This window comes from Petaurus breviceps, unplaced genomic scaffold, assembly GCF_028583685.1.
Source record: "Petaurus breviceps papuanus isolate PSGF00001 unplaced genomic scaffold, PetGlider_PUasm1.0 555, whole genome shotgun sequence".
Lineage (NCBI taxonomy): Eukaryota > Metazoa > Chordata > Mammalia > Diprotodontia > Petauridae > Petaurus > Petaurus breviceps.
In genome coordinates, this window is record NW_027186373.1 from 439328 (window position 1) to 460959 (window position 21632).

At 42.6% G+C, this 21632-nt stretch overlaps 1 pseudogene; it reads left to right on the top strand.

Moving 5' to 3' along the window:
* The first annotated feature begins 4567 nt into the window (after positions 1–4567).
* Positions 4568–21632, top strand: part of LOC138172930 (sulfotransferase 2A1-like) — a 74279-nt pseudogene continuing 57214 nt past the window's right edge.

Sequence of the window (21632 nt, forward strand, 5' to 3'; positions counted from 1 at the left end):
GCAATTGGGGTTAAGTAACTTGCTCAAGGTTACACGGCCAGTTATTTCTGGGTGTGGTGCTGAGTATCGGAGCCCGGATTTGATCCAGGTCATCCCGACACTGGAGCCGGTGCTCTTACTCGCTGAGCTACCTGGCCGCCCCTAAGCAATTGGGGTTCAGTAACTTGCTCAAGGTTACACGGCCAGGTGTTTCTGGGTGGGTGCTAAGTGTCTGAGCCCAGGATTCAATCTCCAGGTCTTCTCAACACTAGAGCCAGTGCTCTTACTTGCTGTGCTACCTGGCTGCCCCTCAGTTGTTTTTTCAATGAGATATTTTACATCTTCTTCTATTTTTTCATTCTTTAGATTTTGTTTGACTGATTCTTGATGCCTCATAGAGTCATTAGCTTCTACTCGACCAATTCCAATCTTTTATGAATTGTTTCCTTCAGTTAACTTTTTAACTTACTTTCACATTTGACTAATTTTACTTTTTATAAAGTTGTTTTCTCCAGTTAGGTTTTGTACCTTCTTATTTATTTGGTCAATTATAATTTTTAAGGAATTACTTTCTTCAGTGATTTTTTTTTTCCATTTTGTCAATTGTATTTTTTAAAAAGAATTGATCAATTTTTCTTCTACCTCTCTAATTTGACTTTTAAAATCTTTCTTGAACTCTTCTAAGAATGCTTTTTGGACTTGAGACCAGTTCATGTTCCCATTTGAGATTTCAGATGTGGGTATAGTGTCAATGCTGTCTTCTTTTGAATTCATATTTTGATCTTCTCTATCCCCATAGCAAGAATTTTTGGTCTTTGCTTAAGGTGCTTTTTGCCCATTGTGATTACTTTTTTTCCCCTGGCTTTTAAAGTGGATCTCAGCTTCTGTAGCACAGATGGCTCTGTCCCATGCTTATTTTTTTTCCCCTTTTGGAGGGCAATTGGGGTTAAGTAACTTGCCCAAGATTACACGGCTAGTTTTTTGTGTGTGCGTGTTAAGTGTCTGAGGCCAGAACCAAACTTGGGTCCTCCTGCCTCCGGGGCCGGCGCTTTATTCACTGTGCCACCTCGCCGCCCCTATCCCATACTTCTTGTTCTGGGGGCTTGGGGCCTGGTTATTGACTTTGTGTGCTGGGGCCTCTAGTTCTGGCAGCTAGAATGCTGTAGTTTACCTGGTGCTGAGTTGGAGCTGGTTGGTGTGTGCCAAGGAGAGGTGAGGTCTTTCTGTGTTTTCCCAGGGTTACACTGAAGTTTGTAGTATGAGGTGTTGGTGATTGGTGGTCTGCCCACTGGAGGTCTCCTCCTCCCCTAGGGCTGCACTAGAGCACAGGCAGGCTCAGCTTCTGGTGGATGCCTGTCCACAGTGGTGTCTGCCAATTCACCTGGCTGTGCAAAGGCCCATTGGCGCCTCAGGCTCAGGATCTCCGGCTGGTCTGCTGGGTTGGGACTTGCTGCTGGCTTGCTGGGATACCTCCTGTCCTATGATGGTCCCCTTCAGTCACAGCAAGAGTGACCTTACCTGTTAAGGCCCCTATTCTCTGGAGCTAAAAGACTGCCACACCCCATCTTTCTACAGCTCCACTTTCAGGACTTTTCCTGGGGCAGTATTTCCTGGATTTTTCAAGATCATCAAGGGAGGGTGAGAGTGACTTCTGGTTTTTCCCATTACAGGTAATGCTTGATCTTGGTAGGTAAAGACTATTTGTCATTTTAAGAAAGGTTCCATCGATTCTAGTGGTGCTTTTAATATGAACAGGTGTGGTATTTTGTCAAAGGCTTTTTCTGCATCTCTTGAGATAATGGTTTGTGCTGTTTTTGTAATTGACATGGTCAGTTATACTGATAGTTTTCCTAATATTGAACCAGCCCTGCATTCTTGGTATGAACTCCACCTGGACATAGGGCATGATCCTGGGATGTGTTGCTTTAGTTTCTTTGCTAGCAAATTCTATAAAATGTTTGCATCAATATTCATTAGGGAAATTGGTCTATAGTTTTCTTTCTCTGAGTATGCTCTCCCCAGTTTTGGTAGCAAAACCATATTTTACTGTAGAAGGAATTTGATAGGACTCAGAAGGTTGGATTTTAATTAGAACTTGGAAGTCAAGGAGGTCAGTAGCTGGAGAAGAGGAGGGAAAGCATTCCAGGCTTGGAGACAACCAGAGAAAATGCCAAGAGGTGGAGGGTCTTGTTTGTGGAATGGCCAGGAAGGCAGTATTACTGGATGGAAAAGTACGGATTGAGGAGTGAGGAGTAAAGAGACAGGAAAGGTAAGAGGGGGGTAGGTTAGGAAGGGCTTCAAAAGCCAAACAGAGCATTTTGTGTCTGATCCTGGAGGCAATAAGGAGCCAGTGGAGGTTATGGGGCGGGGGGGCAGTGTGTGTGACGTGGTTGGGCCTATGCTTAGGAAAATTCCTTTGGTGGCTGAATGAAGGATGGACTGGAGGGGAGAGACCTGAGGCAGGCAGACTCCACTCCAGCCACAGCAGCTACTGCAATTAGCCAGGTGTGAAATGATGAGGGCCTGCATTAGAGTAGGGATCACCTTCTTTTCTTGCATTTGCATTCCCGGTACTGAGCACATAGTGAGTGCTTAATGCATGCTCTGTCCCCCTACATATTTATCTACTTGCCCTTCTGTCTACATACCATCTATCTATTGATTGGTCAGTCTATCTATGTACTAGTATAGTACTAGCTGGTGGGTTGATGGGGCAGTCCAGAGACTGAGTAATATCTAAGTGAAAATGAATTTATTTTTGAAGGGGTTATCAAAGGAAGATTCATGAAGATTCAGTTGCTTTTGTCTCACTCTCATCTGAGAAGCAGTGTCTGCCTAGGAGAATCAAAGGTCCCAGAGGACACAGAGTGCTTGCTACCCCTGGTGCCAGCCTGCTGTTGGCACTGCCCACAAACCAGCCCTGACTCAGACTTGTATATGTCCCTTAGTCCAAATACTAACTCTAACATCAGTGCCACCTCAGACTCTCAATCTACTCCAAGTCTTCTATGTGCCAGGTGCTATGCTAAGCCCTGGGCATGCAAAGAGAGGCAAAAGACAGAACCTGCCCTCAAGGAGCTTATAATCGAATGGGGGAGGCAGCATGCAAACACATACATAGAAAGCAAACTATATTTAAGGGTAATTATACAATAACCAAGAAAAGGAAGGTGGTGGCATTAAACAGGGTTTGGAGGAAAGCTTCCTGTACAAGGCGGGGCTTCAGCTGGAACTTAAGGGAAGCCAGGGAGGTCAGGAGGTAGATAGAAGGAAGGAGAGCATTCCAGGCTGGAAGGATGGCCAGAAAAAAGACCCAGAGCCCAGAGATGGAATATCTTGTCAGTGGCAGATCCAGAAGGCCAGTGTCACCAGATCAAAGAGGGAGGAGGGAAAAGCCTGGAAAGGTGGGGTGAGGCTGGGTCAGGAGGGGCTCCGAACACCAAACAGCATTTTGCATTTGATCCTGGAAGCAATAGGAAGCCACTGTGGTTTATTAAGTAGAAGGTGGTGAAATTTTGGGACCTGCATTTTAGTACCTGAATGGAGGCTAGATGGGAGCAGGGAGAGACGCATCACAGTGGGCTGACTCCCCAGAAGGCTATGGCAATAACCCAGGCGTGAGGTAACGAGGGCTTGCGCAAGGGTGAGGACAATGTCCGAGGGCAGAATGAGGCATATCCCAGGGATGTTGCAAAGGTGAAATCAACAGGCCTTGGCAGCAGCTTGGAGATGGGGGCTGATGGTGGTGAGAGATAGTACAGATCGATTCTCTGCTCCTTGTGCCAGATCTGGTCTAACAACGAACACCAAGGAAACAGAGGTTTTCCACCAGCCAGCACCACACCATCCGAATGGGAATGATGTGAACCTGCTGCTTTGGCTCTGAAGCTAAAAAACCACAGTGGCCTGCACTGAGTTGTAGACAGAGGAAGTTGTGATGAGAAGTAGAGAGCCATTGATTTGCTTTGAGTGATGACCCCAAGCATATGTGTCAGAATGGCTGTAAAGCCAGCCCTCCACCAGTCAAGGACAAATGCCAAGAAGTGTACTCTACCCTTCGAAAGGAAACACTCAGAGCCCAAGTTTGCCTTTCAAATAAGCCTTAGAACAGGCTACATTCAGCCCTGGAAGACCTCAAGTAAATGATGCATCAGTCTCTCTCCTTGGACCTGCAAAGCCCGTGTTTCCAGAAGTCTCTGACCAGAGACCAGGCTGAGTGAAAGTGTCTGGCTCCAGCTTCACCAGAGCAGGCCCTCAGTAGATCACTTCTGGAAAGCAGTGGCTTCCCTCCTCTTGGATCCTTGTTGCTACTGAACAGAGAACACAGAAGTGGTTTCAGTCCATTCATATTTGCTGTTCTGATACTGTGTTCATATCCAGCTGTTAGTCTTGTCAGACCTCAGGATTCAGATTCCTTGGTCTTGACATCCCAGCTTCCAAAGCTTCTTGATGAGTCCACACTGACCTTTGGGTACTCAGCAGGTGTGTGGTCACTGGAACTTGGGCAGAGCCAAGGGAGTAGGAGCAAGAGGGGTAGTTAAAAGGACCCAGGAGAGAGCGCTCACCCACCCCGGAGAGATCTGCTTGCATGGAGAATCCCAGCAAGTTTGCGTTTTTGAAGGGAGTCTCTCTCATTCCCAGCTTTCACAACGTGGAGGCTATTGAAAGAATGCAGGATGAGTTTGAGGCTGGGGACAAAGATGTCACTATAATGATCTACCCCAAGTCAGGTAAAGAGCAGGGTGCAGAAACAGGACAGGGGGAGGGAGGTTAGAAGATGTGAGCTTTCCGCTATTCCTTCATATTCCAAGGGCTCAGATCTCAGAGAACAAAGGGACTTCAGACTGCAGCTATTTGGAGACCAGAGATTGCTGACCTTTGGTGTGCCATGGCTCCTTTGGCAGACAGTTTGCTAAAGTTCCTTATCAGAATAAGATTTTTGAAATAATTGAAAGAAAAATGCTAATTTGAAAACAAAGATGTCCCCCTCAAGTTCAGGATCCTGTGAAATCTCTTCAGATTCCCCTGGAGGTCCATGGACCTCAGGTTAAGAACTCAAGGTAGAAATAGAATGCCTTGGAGCCAACGAGGTGGTACAGTGGAGTCAGAAAGACTCATCTTTGTGAGTTCAAATGTGACCTCAGACATTTATTAACAGTGTGACTCTGGGCAAGTCACTTCACCTTGTTTGCCTCAGTTTCCTCATCTGTAAAATGAACTGGAGAAAGAAATAGCAAATCACTACAGTATCTCTGCCAAGAAAACCCCAGATAGGGTCATAAAGAGTCAGGCATGACTGAAACTACTGAGTAACCACAATGGGGCCCAAGAAGGGAAGAAACTGGCCAGAAGTCATCAGTCTCCCAAAGAAAAGGCAGAGAAGTCCTAGAACACCGTGGCCTCTCCATGGTGTCCTGATCCTCTTTCAAGGACACCCCATGGGACCAGGCTGAATTCGTGCGCTTGTTCCAAAGGAACAATGAGCTTTACCATAGGCGATCAGCATCACTGGTAGTCATGGAAAGGAGTCCCTTTCCAGTCTTCTTACAGAAAGGAAGGCACAAGTAATTGGGAGTTTCAGGAACCAGGGAAGGTAAGAGGCAGAGTTGAGGAGGGAGAGCGTTCCAGGCACAGGAAACACAGCCAGTGCAAAGGCGGTTAGAATTGGGAGATGTAAATATGTGGCCTGATTTCATGTTGTTCAGTTATGGTTGGGGTGCGCCCATTCTGTACAACTCTGTGAAACAAATCCTAGAGACATAACTAGACTTGCATGAAAGAATGCTTGAGAGATGTATTAAAGCATCACCAGTCATGGGTAAGGTCCATCACTGATGGGACTGGAAGGATAAGGCAGAGATTTCTGGGCCATAAAGGTTGAATAGGACTTTGGAGAGTTGGGGATGGGAAGTGCGTTCTGTGCTTTGAGGTCAGCAAGGCATCAGAGAGCATTTCTGGGGGTGGGCAAGCAAGGCTGTAGCATGGCATATATATGAGGTACAGCTACAGTACCCCTTTGTCTTGTGGGTCTGAGAACTTGGGTTCTAATCCCAGTCATACCATTTACGTGCGAGCTAGGTGACCTTCAAGAGATCTTGAAGTGTTATAGATAGAGAAGTGTTGGACGTAGAGTCAGAAAGGCCTGGCTTGGATTGTTGCCTCTTCTGGAGTTTTCTGTTGGAATGTAAACTCCAATCTGGGTTTTCAACTCTTCTATGAACTGAGTTATTTACATGTTGCCTTTCACCTTGGACGATGAACTGCGATGTGGGAGGGGCTGTCCTTTCGCCTTCTTTGGTTTCTTGGCATTCAGCACAGTGCCTGGCATCCGGTAAATGCCCAGGAGATGTTGGGTGAGGGGCTGTATGAGCTTCACTGTGGCCACTGCACTATCCAGGCAAGTTTGAGCTCCATGTCGGGAAACCTTGACAAGATTCGCTATGGCAAGTAGAGCGGGGCAGTCTTCCCTCAATGGCCTGTTTGGATATGGGCAGGACTGAACCTGTGAGGTGTCTGATTCTCTGAATGAAATGTTCCTGACACTCCTCCATCATGCAGGAACTCAATGGATGATAGAGATCCTCAGCCTGATCTACTCAGAAGGGGACCATACCTTCTGGAGACTTTCTCCCTGGATAGAGATTCAATATAGCATTAACATGGTCACGAATAAAGCAGACCCAAGGCTCCTCACTTCCCAGCTCCCAATTCAGCTCTTCCCTAAGCCCTATTTCACCAGTAGGCCCAAGGTGAGCACATGAGGCCCCCAATTAACATTGAAAGACACAGAGATCTAGGAGTTGGAGGGAGGATGGGCTGGAGAGAGGCTGGAGCTGCACTCCTGGTTCATATTCCATGGCAATTCAGGGAAGGGAGGAGGCAGATGGAAGAATCTCTCTGCTCCCCATCCTCTACACACCGCCCTAATCATCTTCCTAATGGTCCCCTCTGACCATGTCACTGCTCACTTCTGCCTCTGGCAACTAAGGGCAAAGGCCTGTGGAGAATAATCAGAAGGACATGAAAGGGAAGAAGATGGATGTGTGGAGCTGTTTGGGATGGCATTGGAAGAAAGCCAGAGATTGAACTGGAAAAGGGCAAATTTGGGAGGAATTGAGAAGGTTCCTTTAAAATGAGGAGTAGTCGGGAGGGACTCAGGAGAGACAGAGGAGCTCTTCTTCCAGTATCTGAGGGGCCGTCATGGGGAGGAGAGGTTGGTTTGTGATGCCTGGCCCCAGAGGAGAGAGCCAGGAGCAATTTGGGGAAGTTCCAAAGGGTCAACTGAGGTTAGACGTCAAGAACAAATTCTTAATAACTGGAGCCATCACGGTGTGGAGGAGGCAGAATCCCCATTCCTGGGTATCTGGAGGCAAAAGTTGGGAAGACATTTGTTGGGACATAATCGTGATTATTCCTTTTTTCTGAAAATGTTAGTTTTCATGCAGACCCTAGTGAAAAACAATATCCTCAATGTGATGAATACAGGTTTTTGGCAGACCTCTAGGTCACGTCAAAATAAAACAAGCAGATTATTAGACAGGAACATTAGACATGCTCTTCCAGAAAATTCTCAACCATATACTAGTCTCTTCTCCAATCAAATAGTACAATACGTTATGTCTGCTGGTTAGTCTAAATCACTTCATTTTTGTAACAAAGGAATGAAGATGCAGCCCATTTCGACTCCTAGGATGAAAAATGCTTTGGCTGGTTCTTCAGAAGGGTCTCAGTGAACAGTCTGGATAATTTCCAAAGCAACAGTCCAATGGCTGCATGACTTCCCAAGAGCACCATGATGTCACAATGGAATGCTCGGGGATTCCCTGTCCTCTGCACAAATGGTGGGAAATCATGCTACTAAAATGTGTGCTAGAATGGCCCAGTGTCCTACATGGGTTCTTCAATCTTCATTCTCCCCTTTAACAAAAATTGTCTCCTAGATTCTAACAAGAAAATGAAAAAAAAAAAACCCTAGGCAACTAAGGTTGTTACTGAGATTGTTTCAGGGACCCTCCTACATCCACATCCAAGCTGTTTCAAGGTTACTTATGTACTGCTGGGTTTTAGCCTTTGTTCAGTTTGACTTTTGGATCATTTTCCTAATCAGATTCTCTCCCCCTCCTCCTCCTCCTCCTTCCTCCTCCTTTTTCCTCTTCCTCCTCCTCCTTTTTCCTCTTCCTCCTCCTCCTTCTTCCTCCTTTTTCCTCCTCCTCCTCTTCTTCTTCATCATCATTGTTGCCTTCATCTTTCTCCTTTCTCTTGTAAGATATAACATGGATCTTGAGACTTAGTGTTCATTGTTGTTTGGTCATGCAGTCATGTTGGCCTCTTCATGACCCCATGGACCATGACATACCAGGCCCTTCTATCCTCCACTGTCTCTTGAACTCTGTCCAAATACATGTTCATTTGGGGGGTGGCTAGGTGGCATAGTAACTGAAGTGCTGGCCCAGGAGTCAGGAGGACCCGAGTTTGGTTCTGGCCTCAGACACTTAACACCCACACAAAAAAAACTAGCTGTGTAACCTTGGGCAAGTTACTTAACCCCAATTGCCCTCCAAAAGGCAAAAAAACTACAACCCCCCCCAAAACACAAATACATGTTCATTATTTACAATGATACTGTATAGCCATCTCATCCTCTGCTGTCCCCTTTTCCTTTACCTTCAATCTTTCCAAACATCAGGTTCTTTTCCGTCTTTTCATTACATGGTCATAGCATTTAAGCTTTAGTTCCAGTGAATAGCCTGAATTATTTTCTTTAAGTGTTGACCTATTTGATCTCCTTGCTGTCCAATGGACTCTCAAAAGACTTCTTTAGCACCACTTTCCAAAAACACTGGTATTTCAGCGCTCAGCTTTTTTATACTCCAAATCTCATAGCGATACATTGCTACCAGAAAAAACATAGCTTTGACTATACAGATCACTATTGTCAAGGTGATGACTCTGCTTTTTAGTCTGCTGTCCAGATTTGCCAGAGCTTTCCTTCTGAGGAGCAAGCATCTTTTAATTGCATGGCTGCGGTCCCTGTCTGCAGAGATCTTTGAGCCCAAGAATATAAAATCTGACACTGATTCCATTTTTTCCTCTATTTGCCAGGAAGTGATGGGACCTGTTGCCAAGATCTTTATTTTATTTTAAGCTTCAAGCCAGATTTTATACTCGCCTCTTTTGCTCTCATCAAGAGGCTTCTTAATTACTCTTCACTTTCTGCCTTTAGAGAAGTATTTTCTGCATATGTGAGATTTCCTGTCTTTCCCAGCAACATTAATTCCGACTTTTGATTCATCTAGCTTGGAATTTTATGTGATGTACTTAGGACATGAGTTAAATAAATAAGGTGATAATATACAGTCTTCTCATACTCCTTTTCCAACCTTAAACCAATCATTTGTTCAATGTTCACTTCTAACTGTCTCTTCTTGGCCCATATACAAGTACTTCAGAGACAAGTAAGATGATCTGGTATCCCATCTCTTTGAGGAGTGGCCACATTTTGTTTTGATTCACACAGTCAGAGGCTTTAGTATAGTCAATGAAACAGAAGTAGATGTTTTTCTGGAACTCCCTTGCTTTCTCCATAATCCAGTGAATGAATGTTGGCAATTTGGTCTCTAGTTCCTCTTCGTCTTTGAAAACCAGCCTGCTCTTCTGGTAATCGTGATAATTACTGAAGTCTACCTTGTGGAATCTTAAGTATAACCTTGCTAGCATATGAAATGAGTGCACTTGTTTGGTAACTAGAACATTCCTTGGCACTGACCTGCTTTAGGATTGGGACAGAAGTTGATCTTTTTCAACCCAGTGGCCAGTGTTGGATTCTCCAAATTTGCTAGCATCCTGAGGGCAATGCTTTAGCTGCATCATCTTTTAGGATTTTAAATAGCTCAGCCTGAAATTTCATCATCTCACTAGCCTGATTTTTATTTAAAAAAAATTTCCTCCCACTTAATAGTATTTTATTTTTTCCAATTATATGTAAAGATAGTTTTCAACATTCACTTTCAGAAGATTTTGAGTTCCAATTTTTTTCTCCTTCCCTCCCACCCCACTAGCCTTCCCGAAGATGCCAAACAATCTGGGTTTATATGTAACAACATATTCCATATATAACAAAAACCAATAGAGTATATATATAAATCAGATGAAACATATATCCACATGTTGTTAAAGAAGAATCAGAATAAAAGGGAAAGATAATAAGAAAGAAAAAAAAGAGTGAAAATAGTATAACTAGCTTTGTTTTTAGCAAGGCTTCCTAGGGCCCACTTGACTTCATTTTCCACATTGTCCAGCTCTCTATTAGTAATCACACCATCTCGGTTATTGGTGAGATGAAGATCTTTCTTGTCTGGTCCTTTTGTTTATTCTTGTCACCTGTTCTTAATTTCTTCTGCTTGTGTTAAATCTCTATGTAATGCAGGAGCTGCTCAGCTCCAGCCTCTAGCAGGTTCACTCTGAATCCAGGCAGCCAGAAGGACAGCAGTGGAGACATGATAAAGGGATAATTTACTTTATTCTTCCCAATAGTGGCAAGTTGGGAGGAGGTGGGGGAGCTCAGCTCCCACAGAATATGTCTAATGATTCTTCTCACAGGGGCTAGTGAGGATAGGAGTGCCCCCTAGGATAGCATCCCCCTGGTTCTCAATGGTGGCAGGTCAAGACCAGCACAGCTTTCTGCTTTTGAATTTCACACTACTGACCAGTGCTCATTTGATTTATAGAGAAACAGACAAAGACGGCAACAGGCCAATGCTGAGCTCCTGGCACAAGCCTGGTGGGGATGTTTATAGGCTAAACTCCAATGTTTGCATTAACTTCATTACATACTGATAGGCAATTGCAGTGAGATTCTTTCTGGCTCCATGTCACCTTCCGTACACCCTACCATTTTTGCTTTCTATCTTGCCCATTTTTGCATGTAACGTTCCCTTGATAGCTCCAATTTTCTTTAAAACACCTCTTGTTTTTCCTACTCTGTTTATTTGTAATATATAACATATATTTATAATAAATACATTTCTTTCTTTCTTTGTATTGATCATTTAGGAAAACTTTCTCTTTCCTTGCTATTCTCTAGAATTCTGCATTCACTTGGGTATATTTTCACTTTCTCCTTTACCTTCCACTTTCCTTCTTTCCTCAGCTATTTGTAAAGCCTCATTAGACAGTCATTTTGCATTCTTCCCCTCTTTTTTTTGAATGTTTTTTTTTGTTACTGACTCCTGTCCAATATTGCAAACTTCTGTCCATGGATCTTCAGGCAACATCTATCTACCACATGTAATCTATTAGATCTATTTGCCACCTTCATTTCATATTCATAAGGGGTGTTATTTAGGTCATGCTTATGGAGCCTGATGGTTTGCCAGCTTTCTTTGATTGAAATCTGAATTTTGCTACAAGAAGTTCATTCATTGTCTGAGTCACTGTCAGCTTCAGGTCTTGTTTTAACTGATTGTATAGAGTTTCTTCACATTTGGATGCAAAATATATAATCAACCTGATTTTTATCTTGACCATCTGCTGATGTCCCTGTGTAGAGTCACCCTTCTGGTCTTTGAAAAGGAGCGTTTGCAATGACCAGGAAGTTATCTTGTCCAAACCCTATTAAGTTCTGCCCTACCTCGTTTTGTATATGAAGACCAATATTCTTGTTATTCAAATTACCTTCTGATTTCTGACTTTAGCATGCCAACCCCTATACCTTTTAGGCATTGTTTCTAGATGTTACAGATTTTCATGGAACCAATTTACTTTGGCTTCTTTAGCATCAGTGGTTAGGGAACAGATTTGGATTACTGTGATATTGAACAGTTGCCTTCAATTGCAACAGGTATCATTTGTTCAGTTTTGAGATTTTACCCCAGCACTACTTTTCTCACCCTTTTATTGACTCCATTTTTTTCCTAAGGAATTCTTACCCACAGTAGTAAATATAGTGATTACATAAATCAAATTCACCCATTGCCATTCATTTAAGTTCACTGACCGCCAAGATGTCAATGTTTAATCTTCTCATCATTTATTTGAGCACAGCCAGCTTGGCTCACAGGTCCTTGTGCGATATTCATCATTACAGCATCACTTTCCCCCTTTGTCACCAGATGCCCCCCCCCCCCAGCTTTCCTTCAGTCTGGCCCAGTTACTTCATTAATACTGGAGCTACTTTCACTTTTCCTCCATTCTTGCCCAGTAATACATCAGATACCTGCTGACCCGAGGGGCTCATCTTCTCATGTCATCTCTCTCATCACTGCCTTGTCGTGGAGGAGGGGCTTATGTAGCTCAATGAAACTATGACCTATGCTGTGGTGTATTACACAAGATGGACAGATCATAGTGGAGGGTTCTGACAAAAGGTAATCTGCTGGAGAAAGAAATAGCAAACCACTTCAGTATCTTTGCTAAGAAAAAAGACATTTTCAATAGGTTTGTGTAAAATTGATCAATCTGAAGTCTGCAGCACCATAATCCAGGGCTTTACTCTGAATCACTTCAAGAAGAGAAAAAACATTGTAGAGAAAACATTGGAAAACAGTATTTTCCCCAGTTCAAATTGCTCCATGTCCCTTGTGTTTCTATTTTTTTTCTGTTTTTAGTAACATTTTATTTCCCCCCAGTTACATGCAAAAACAATTTTTAATTAGTTAATTTATTTTACCCCAGTTACATATAAAAACAAATTTTAACATTTGTTTATAAAACTTTGAGTGCCAAATTCTCTCCCTTACTCCCTCCTCACTTCCCCATCATTGAAAAGGCAAAATTCAGTATAGGTTATACATGTGAAGTCATGCAAAACATATCCATGATAGTCATTTTATGGAAGAAAACACAGACAAAAAACTCAAGAAAAATAAAGTTAAAAAAAGTCTGCTTCAATCTGTATTCAGATACTATCAGTTCTTCCTCTGGGCTTGGAGAGCACTTTTCATCCTAAGTCCTTCAGAGTTGTCATGGATCATTGTATTGCTGAGAACGGCTGAGTGACTCATAGCTGATCATCTCACAATATCGCTGTTACTTTATACACAGCACATTTCTCTTTACATCAGCCCATGCAAGTCTTTCCTGGTTTTTCTGAGAGCATCCTGCTCATCATTTCTTATAGTACAATAGTATTCCATCATAATCACATACCACAACTTGTTCAGCCATTCCTCAATTGATGGGCATCCCTTCAATTTCTAATTATTTCTCCCCAGAAAAGAGCTACTATAAATATTTATGTACATATAGGTCTTTTCCCCCCTCTCTTTTGGGATACAGACCTAGTAATGGTATTGCTAAGTCAAAGGGTATGCATGCCTTATAGCCCTTTGAGCATAGTTCCAAATTGCTCTACAGAATGGTTGAATCAGCTCACAACTCCACCAACAATGTATTAATTTCTCGTTTTTCCCACATCCGCCTAATGTTTGCCATTTACCTTTTCTGTTCTACTAGCCAATCTAATAGGTATGAAGTAGTTACTTCAGAATTGGTTTAATTTGTATTTCTCCAATAAATAGTGAGAGTATTTTTTTTTCTTTTTTTGTTGGAGGGGAGAAGGCAGGGCAATTGGGGTTAAGTGACTTGCCCAAGGTCATACAGCTAGTAAGTGTGTCAAGTGTCTGAGGCCAGATTTGAACTCAGATCCTCCTAACTCCAAAGCCAGCGCTTTATTCACTGCACCACCTAGCTGCCCCTAGATTATTTTTTCATATGCCAATGATAAATTGCTTGAAAAATGATCATAGCTTTTGATCATATATCAATTGGGGAATGACTTATTTTTTTTAAGTTTGACTCACTTCTCTATATTTCTAAGAAATGAAATCTTTATCAGAGAAATTTGCTTCAAAACCTATTGTCATCCAATCTGTGAGCATCTCTCTCCCTCTCCCTCTCCTTCTGCTTCTCCTCTCCAAAGGAAGGTCAATTTTGATGGTCAGAAGCTGGCCACTTAACTTGGGGTTTACTGACTAGATTTCTTTCTCTCTCTTTCTTTCACAAATTCTTAAACCCAGTTCACTCTGCAGTTCAGAGGTTGGACTGCAATACCACAATAGGTCCCTGCCCAAGCTCCACTTAATGACTATATTTTGGGCCCTCCTGGCTTAGAGTGAATGTCAATGGTAACTGTTTCTCTTTGGAATGGCAAGTCTGAGGGTCTTCCCCTCCCAGCTTGATTTTTTCCCATTTTTCTTAATTAAAGAGGCCATCCCTTGACTCACTTCTTAAAGAGGCCTATTCATTGAATGGGCATTACCTTACTGTAAGTGAGTGTATGAAAACCTTAGCCTAAAAGGGCCAGGGTCTTCCATTACATCCTGGGTCATCTCCAGTCATTCTGATGAATATCTGGTCACTGAATACAGATGACTCTGGAGCAGAAAGTGAGACTGGTGACCTTGCACATCCCTCCCTCACTCAAATAAAGGTCAACTGCAATTCATGTCATCATTTCCCTAATGCCATGGTCCTCTTTGAAAATGGACAAATATGTACACAATTACAGACACAACGTATGTGTGATGACCAACTTTGATAGACTGGACTCTTCTCAACAATGCAGGGATATAAGTCAATCCCAAAAGACGCATGATGGAGAGAAAAACATGCATCCAGAGAAAGAACTAGAAAGAACTAAATTTATATCCAGGTGGAAGCAAAATACCTGATCTTTTTCGTTCTCTTATTTGATTTTATGTCCTCTATACCACTTTTCATCCCAGCTGGTACAATCCATCCTTATAACCTGACCATTGTATAATGTGAAAGTATCTACAGATCCTATACTTGATTATAAGACGCCATGGCGGGGGGAGGGAGGGGGACAAAATATGAAATTCAAGGAATTGTGGAATTGAATCCTGTAAACTAAAAGGAAACAAACAAATTAATAAATTAAAGAATTAAAAAAGAAAAAAAATGGACAAATACAGCAATTTTCCTTCTATCACCCCCCCCAACCTTCTCTTATCCCCTTACTCTCCTATTTTCCTATAGGTTAAGACAGATTTCCATACACAATTGTATGTATATATTATTCCCTCTTTGAGCCAGTTTTGATGAGTGTAAGGTTCACTCACTCTCCCTCACCTTCCCCCTCTTCCCTTCCACTGTAAAAGGTTTTTTTTGTCTCTTTTATGTGAGATAATTTACACAATTCCACCTCTCCCTTTCTTTTTTTTAAATATATATATATATACGTATATTTGAATATTTTATTTTAAAACTTTCAATTCCAGATTCATTCCCTTCCCCCCCTGCCACCCACCCCCACTGGGGAGACAAGCAGTTCAGTATAGGTTGTACATGTGCGGCTAATGCAAAACAATAACATAGTAGATGTATTGTAGAAGACTGACTGACTATATTTCCCTCCCTCCTATCCCACATCCCACTTGTTCTATTCTCTACTTTGATCCTGTCCCTTTTCAAAAGTGGGTGCTTCCAACTTCCCTCCCACCCAGCCTGCCCTCCCTTCCATCATCCCCCCTCACATCCCCTTCCCCCCCTATTCTCCTGGAGGGTGAGATCCTCTATTTAGTGTGTATTTCCCTCCCTCCTCAAGCCAGATTCAATAGGAATAAGGTTGACCCATTCCCTTTTGCCTTCCTATTCTTCCCCTCCATTGTAACCATTTTCCCTTGCCTCTTCTGTATGAGATAGTTGCCCCACTCTGTCTCTCCCCATCTCCTCTCATTATATTCCTCTCACCCCTTAATTTCACCTTTTAAGTATCATCCCTTCCTGTTAAATTGGTCCTGTGCCCTCTATCTATGTATACCTGTAAACATATATATAAAGAGATATAATATATATATTTCTAAACCCTTCAACTACTGAGAAAAGTTTCATAAGTTACAATTATTGTTTTTCCATGTAGGAATGTTAATAGTTCAACTTTGGCCAGGTGGCTCAGCAAGCAAGAGCTTCAAATCTGGGCCCAGACACCCAGCACCACACCCAGAAACAACAACCGGCCATGCAACCCCGAGCAAGCCACTCAACCCCGATTGCTCCAAAAAAAAAAAAAAATAGTTCAACTTTGATAAGTTCCTTATGATTTCTTTTCCCTGTTTACCTTCTCATGCTTCTCTTGCTTCTTGTATCTGAATGTCAAATTTTCTATTCAACTCTGGTTTTTTCAGCAAGAATGCTTGAAAGTCCTTTATTCCACTGAATGACCATATTTTCCCCTGAAACATGATACTCAGTTTTGCTGGGTAGGTGACTCTTGGTTTTAATCCCAGCTCCCTTGACCTCTGGAATATCACATTCCAGGCCCTTCGATCCCTCAGTGTAGAAGCTGCCAGATCCTGGGTTATCCTGATTGTGTTTCTATAATATTCAAATTGTTTCTTCCTGGCTGCTTGTAATATTCTCTCCTTAATCTGGGAATTCTGGAACCTGGCTATAATATTCCTAGGAGTTTTCTTTTTGGGATCTTTTTCAGGAGGTGATCGGTGGATTCTTTCAACTTCTATTTTGTCCTCTCGTTCTAAAACATCAGGGCAGTTTTCTTTGAGAACTTCCTGGAGGATGCTTTCCAGGCTCTTACTTTGGTCATGGCTCTCAGGCAGTCCAATAATTTTTAAATTATCTCTCCTGGATCTATTTTCCAGGTCAGTGGTTTTTCCCATGAGATATTTCACATTGCCTTCTATTCTTTCATTTGTTTGGATCTATTTAACAGCATCTTGATTTCTCATAAAGTCATTAGCTTCCATTTGCTCCAATCTAATTCTGAAGCAATGATTCTCCTCAGTGAGCTTTTGAGATTCTTTTTCCATCTGGCAAATTTGACTTTTTAAGGCATTCTTCTCCTCATTGCCTTTTTGAGCCTCTTTTGCCATTTGAGTCAGTCTGTTTTTTAAGGTATTATTTTCTTCAGTCAGGCTGTTGACTCTCATTTCATAATTTTCTTGCATTGTTCTCATTTATCTTCCCAATTTTTCCTCCACTTCTCTTATCTGCTTCTTAAGGTCCTCTATGGCCTGTAACCAGCTTGTATTTTCCTTTGAAGCTTTTGGTGCAGAAGTTCTGACTTCACTGATTTCCTCCTGTTCCATGCCTTGCTCCTTCTTATCCCCCAAATAGGAGTGTAATGTTGGAATCTTCTGTCTGCTTTGTTTCCTTTGCCTGCTCATTTTGCCACTCAATGATTTGACTTTTGGGCTTTTTGCCACAGTAGGACTCTGCCACCAGACAGGGGAGTTTTCGTCCCAAACGCTGGGGTTTTCTCAGCTGCCAGAGGTATTAGATGGGTGCCCTCTCTGAGGTCTCCACACGCTCTGGCAAGCTGGACACACACCCCAGGACCTCCACCCTAGACTGCAATCCAGATCCAAGCAGGTTAAAGCAAGAGCGATTACCCCTCAGACTGGTGCTTGGTCCCCCTATACTCTGCAGGCCAGGAGCTGAAGCCGCCACATCAGCGTCTCAGCGGTTTCTCGCCCCGGGGGTAAAAAGCCACACACTCCCACTTACTGGGTCCCAAAGTCCAGAATGCACTGGCCTCTCACCTTGTCCTTCGCATCTATGTATTGATAAATCTGGAAACGGCCACAGCTGCTGCTGATCTGGAGTCCCTCTGGCTGGCGGCTGGTCAGGCCCGCCCTGGGGCTAAAGCCTCGGCGTGGTGCTGGGCTCGGCTCCCAGAGCGCTGTGCTGGCCGATTCCTGCCAGCCTGCCGGGCTGTCCTCAGTGTGAGGTTAGCTTCTCTGTGTCATTTTGTGGGTTCTGCAGCTCCAAAGTTTGTTTAGAGTCCCCTTTTTACATGGATTGGGGAGGGTGGAAGCCAGAGCCACGGGACGGTCGTGCTTCTACTCCGCCATCTTGGCTCCGCCCCCCCACCTCTCCCTTTTTATTTCTCCCAGTATATTCATCTTAAGTTTATCTTTTTCGATATCATCCTTCTTATTCAACTTACACCTGTGCCCTCTGCCATATACTCCTAAGCAGTCTAATAATGAGAAAGGCCTTATGAGTTACAAATAGCATCTTCCCATGTAGGAATATAGACAGTTTAACCTTATTAAGTCCTTTATTATGTCCCTTTCCTGTTTACATTCTTATGTTCTCTTGAGTCTTGTATTTGAAAATCAAAATTTCAATTCAGCTCTGGTCTTTTCATCAAGAATGCTTGAAAGGCCTCTATCTCACTTGAATGCCTATTTTTACCCCAAAATATTATACTCAGTTTTGCTGGGTAGGAGATTCTTGGTTATAATCCTAGCTCCTTTGACCTCCAGAACATCATATTCTAAGTCTCCTGATCCCTTAACACAGAAGCTGCAAAATCTTGTGTTATCCTGACTATGGCTCCACCTTACTTGAATTCTGGCTGCTTGCAATATTTTCTCCTTGATATGAGAACTCTGGAATTTGACTATAATATTCCTGGCAGTTTTCCTTTTGGGATCTCTTTCTGGAGGTGATCAATGGATTCTTTCAATACCTATTTTACCGTCTGGTTCTAGAATACCAGGGTAGTTTTCCTTGACAATTTCTTGAAAGATGATGTCTAGGCTCCTTTTTTGATCAAGGTTTTCAAGTAGTCCAAGAATTTTAAAATGATCTCTCCTGGATCTATTTTCCAGGTCAGTTATTTTTCTAATGAGACATTTCACATTGTCTTCTCTTTTTTCATTCTTTTGGTTTTGTTCTATTGTTTCTTGGTTTCTTATAAAGTCATAAGCTTCCATTTGCTCCATTTTAATTTTTTTAGACACAAAATATTTTATTTGTAAATGCTGATCCTCTAAATCTCTTTCCACAAACTCCAAAACCCATAACACTCTGTGTACTTCAAAAAATTCAAAATTTTTTTTGCCAACATTAGGTACTATTATGCAGAACAGAAAAAAACCCTGTAAGACAAATACTGGTAGGATGTTGGAATACTGTACAAGAGAAGAAAAATATTCAAGAAACAATTTCATACAGCTATTTATCAAGAGAAAAATATATACAACTGATTTATTCTGTAAGATAAAAATACATCATGCCATATACATTACAAGTTTAGAACTGTATCACTGATATACTAACAGTTTTATAGTCTCTGTTTTAATTTTTAAGGAATTATTTTCTTCAGTGAGCTTTTGAACCTCCTTTTCCAGTTAGTCAATTCTGCTTCTTAAGTCATTCTTCTCCTCATTGGTCTTTTGGGTTTCTTTTATCACTTGGCTTACTCTGTTTTTTAAGGTGTTATTTTCTTCAGTATTTTTTGACTCTCCTTTATCAAGCTGTTGACACATTTTTCATGATTTCTTACATTACTCTCATTTCTCTTCCCAGTTTTTCCTCGCCTTTTCTTACTTGATTTTCAAATCCTTTTTGAGCTCCTCCATGACCTGTGACCAATTCTTATTTTTCTTGGAGGCTTTGGATGTAGGAGCTTCAGCTTTGTTGTCTTCTTCTGAGTGTGTGTTTTGATCTTCTTTGTCACCATAGTAACTTTCTATAGTCAGAATTTTTCCCCCTTATTTGCTCATTTTCCCAGTCTATTACTTGACTTTAAACTGTTTGTTAAAGTAAGGCTCTGTTTTCAGGGTAGAGGGCACACTTTCTCAAGCATCAGGGGTTTTGTGCAGCTGTTTTCAGAAACACTTCTAAGGACCTGTAAGTTTTCATTTCTTCTGAGGTGGCATGATCTAAGGAGAGGTGCTTACTTCTCTCCTGGCCTGTGCTCTGGTCTGTAAATGACCACAAGCACTCCTGCCATGTAAGTGTGATGAAGGTGCCCCCCCTACTGCTGCCCCAATCTCTGCTACACTAGTTCTCCTCCTTACCCTGGAACTGCAACTCACGGGTGCGACTTAGAGCCAAGTATGGGCAACTGGATGAAGAACTGAGAGCTGCCTGCCTTTGAACCCAGGTGACAGTTGGGCAGATTCAGGCAGGAGCTGGGACCATGGAAGAGGAACCATGGAATCTGAGAGCCAGCCTCAAGTCAAGATGAAAAGATCTCTTCTTGGGTACTGAATGCTGACTGAGAAGATTATGATTTACTGTGACCTAGGGTCAGAGAACTTTGACCTTTTTACTTTGTGTCCCTTAAGGAGGCCTGCTCCTGAAGGATGATTGAGTTAAGGACTTACTGAATGATATCTTTTGCTTAAAACTATGTGGCCACTTTAGTGATCACTTGTTATGTCATAATATTGTCAATACTATACTTTGGTTTCTGTCACTGTTTTGTCTTAGTTTATTACTGAATAAATAGAGTTCACTATACTATGTAATCAGAACCTTGAAGCTGTTCACAGTAGCCATCCTCTGGAGAGCTGCTTGGGCTTGGCTTTACAGTGACAAACTGGATAAATTCCACAGAAGGAAAGCACTAGAATCAAGAAAGATTGGGAAAGGCTTCCTGGAGGTAGAATTTCAGTTAGGACTTAAAGGAAGCCAGGGAAGTCAGAGGTCTGAATGGAAGACAGAGAACATTCCAAGAATGGGGGAAAGTCAGAACAAATACCCAAAGCCTAGGGATGAAGGGTCAACAGTCAAGACACTGATGCTGAGTCGAGAATGAGGGGAAAGCAGACATAAACAGCTGGGAGTAGGACAGGTCACCTGTCCCAGGGAGAAAGCTTACATGTCAACCCAGTTTGCCAGCATGCCCATCAATAGAGGGGCTGGTAAAGAGCAAGGAGGAACAAGTCACATTCAGAGGCCAGACTCCAGAAGCCAGTTCTTGTCTCTAAATGTATTGGGCTATAATGTAGTGATTTATTTAAAAAAAAACACAAAAACGAGCACTGGGGTGGGGGGGGGCTAGGTGGTGCAGTGAATAGAGCACCAGCCCCAGAGTCAGGAAGACCTAAGTTCAAATCCAGTCTCAGACACTTTTACTAGCTGTGTGACCTTGGGAAAGTCACTTGACACCAACTGCCCTGCCTTTTCCCCTCCCAAAAGCAAAAAAAGCCCAAACCCACCCCCCACCCCCCCAAAAAAACCCAGTACTTGTTCTTTAGAGTTGCTGCCAGCTCTGGCCAGCTCACCTCCCTTTGAATCTCTCTTCCACAGAGAGACCCTGACATTTGTCAAGAGCTCTTTAGAGGACATGTCCATATCTGTCAGAAGCTTCTCCCTGTGACAGTCACATAAGGCTGATTTCCTCTGCGTGAGTTGTGAGCTGGTGGGGAGGAGCTCCCATAATCTTGAGGGAGAAGGACCTTTCTCTTCCCCAGGAATCTCTTGGACTTTTCCTTACTCATTCTCGATGTCTACTTTCCCTCCTGTCTGATCTTTTCTTCTTTTCCTCTGTCTTTCTGGTTTTGTTCCTCCCTTTTCTCTTTCTTTTTCTGACTGTTCTGCCCCTCTGACCTAGTCCTTTTCTTCACTCTTTATTTCTTTGCTCTTTCTTTTTACTTCCTCAGAGTCCTCTTGCCTTCCTCTCTACATCTTTCCCTCACTGCTCTTGCTTTCCCCATATTCTGTAATTCCTCTTCCCTCTCTCCTTCCTCTCCTCAACCACTCCCTCTCCTCCTAATTGAGCACTTTTCCTCTTTCCCATCCACTCATCCTCCCTTAACTCCCCCATTTCAACTCTTCTTCAGCTATTCACTTCCTTTCTTCTCTTCTTTTTGCTGCAACTTCTTCCTCTTTTTCTTTCTTTCTTGCCATCTCTTCTTTCTACTTTCTCTTCCTTT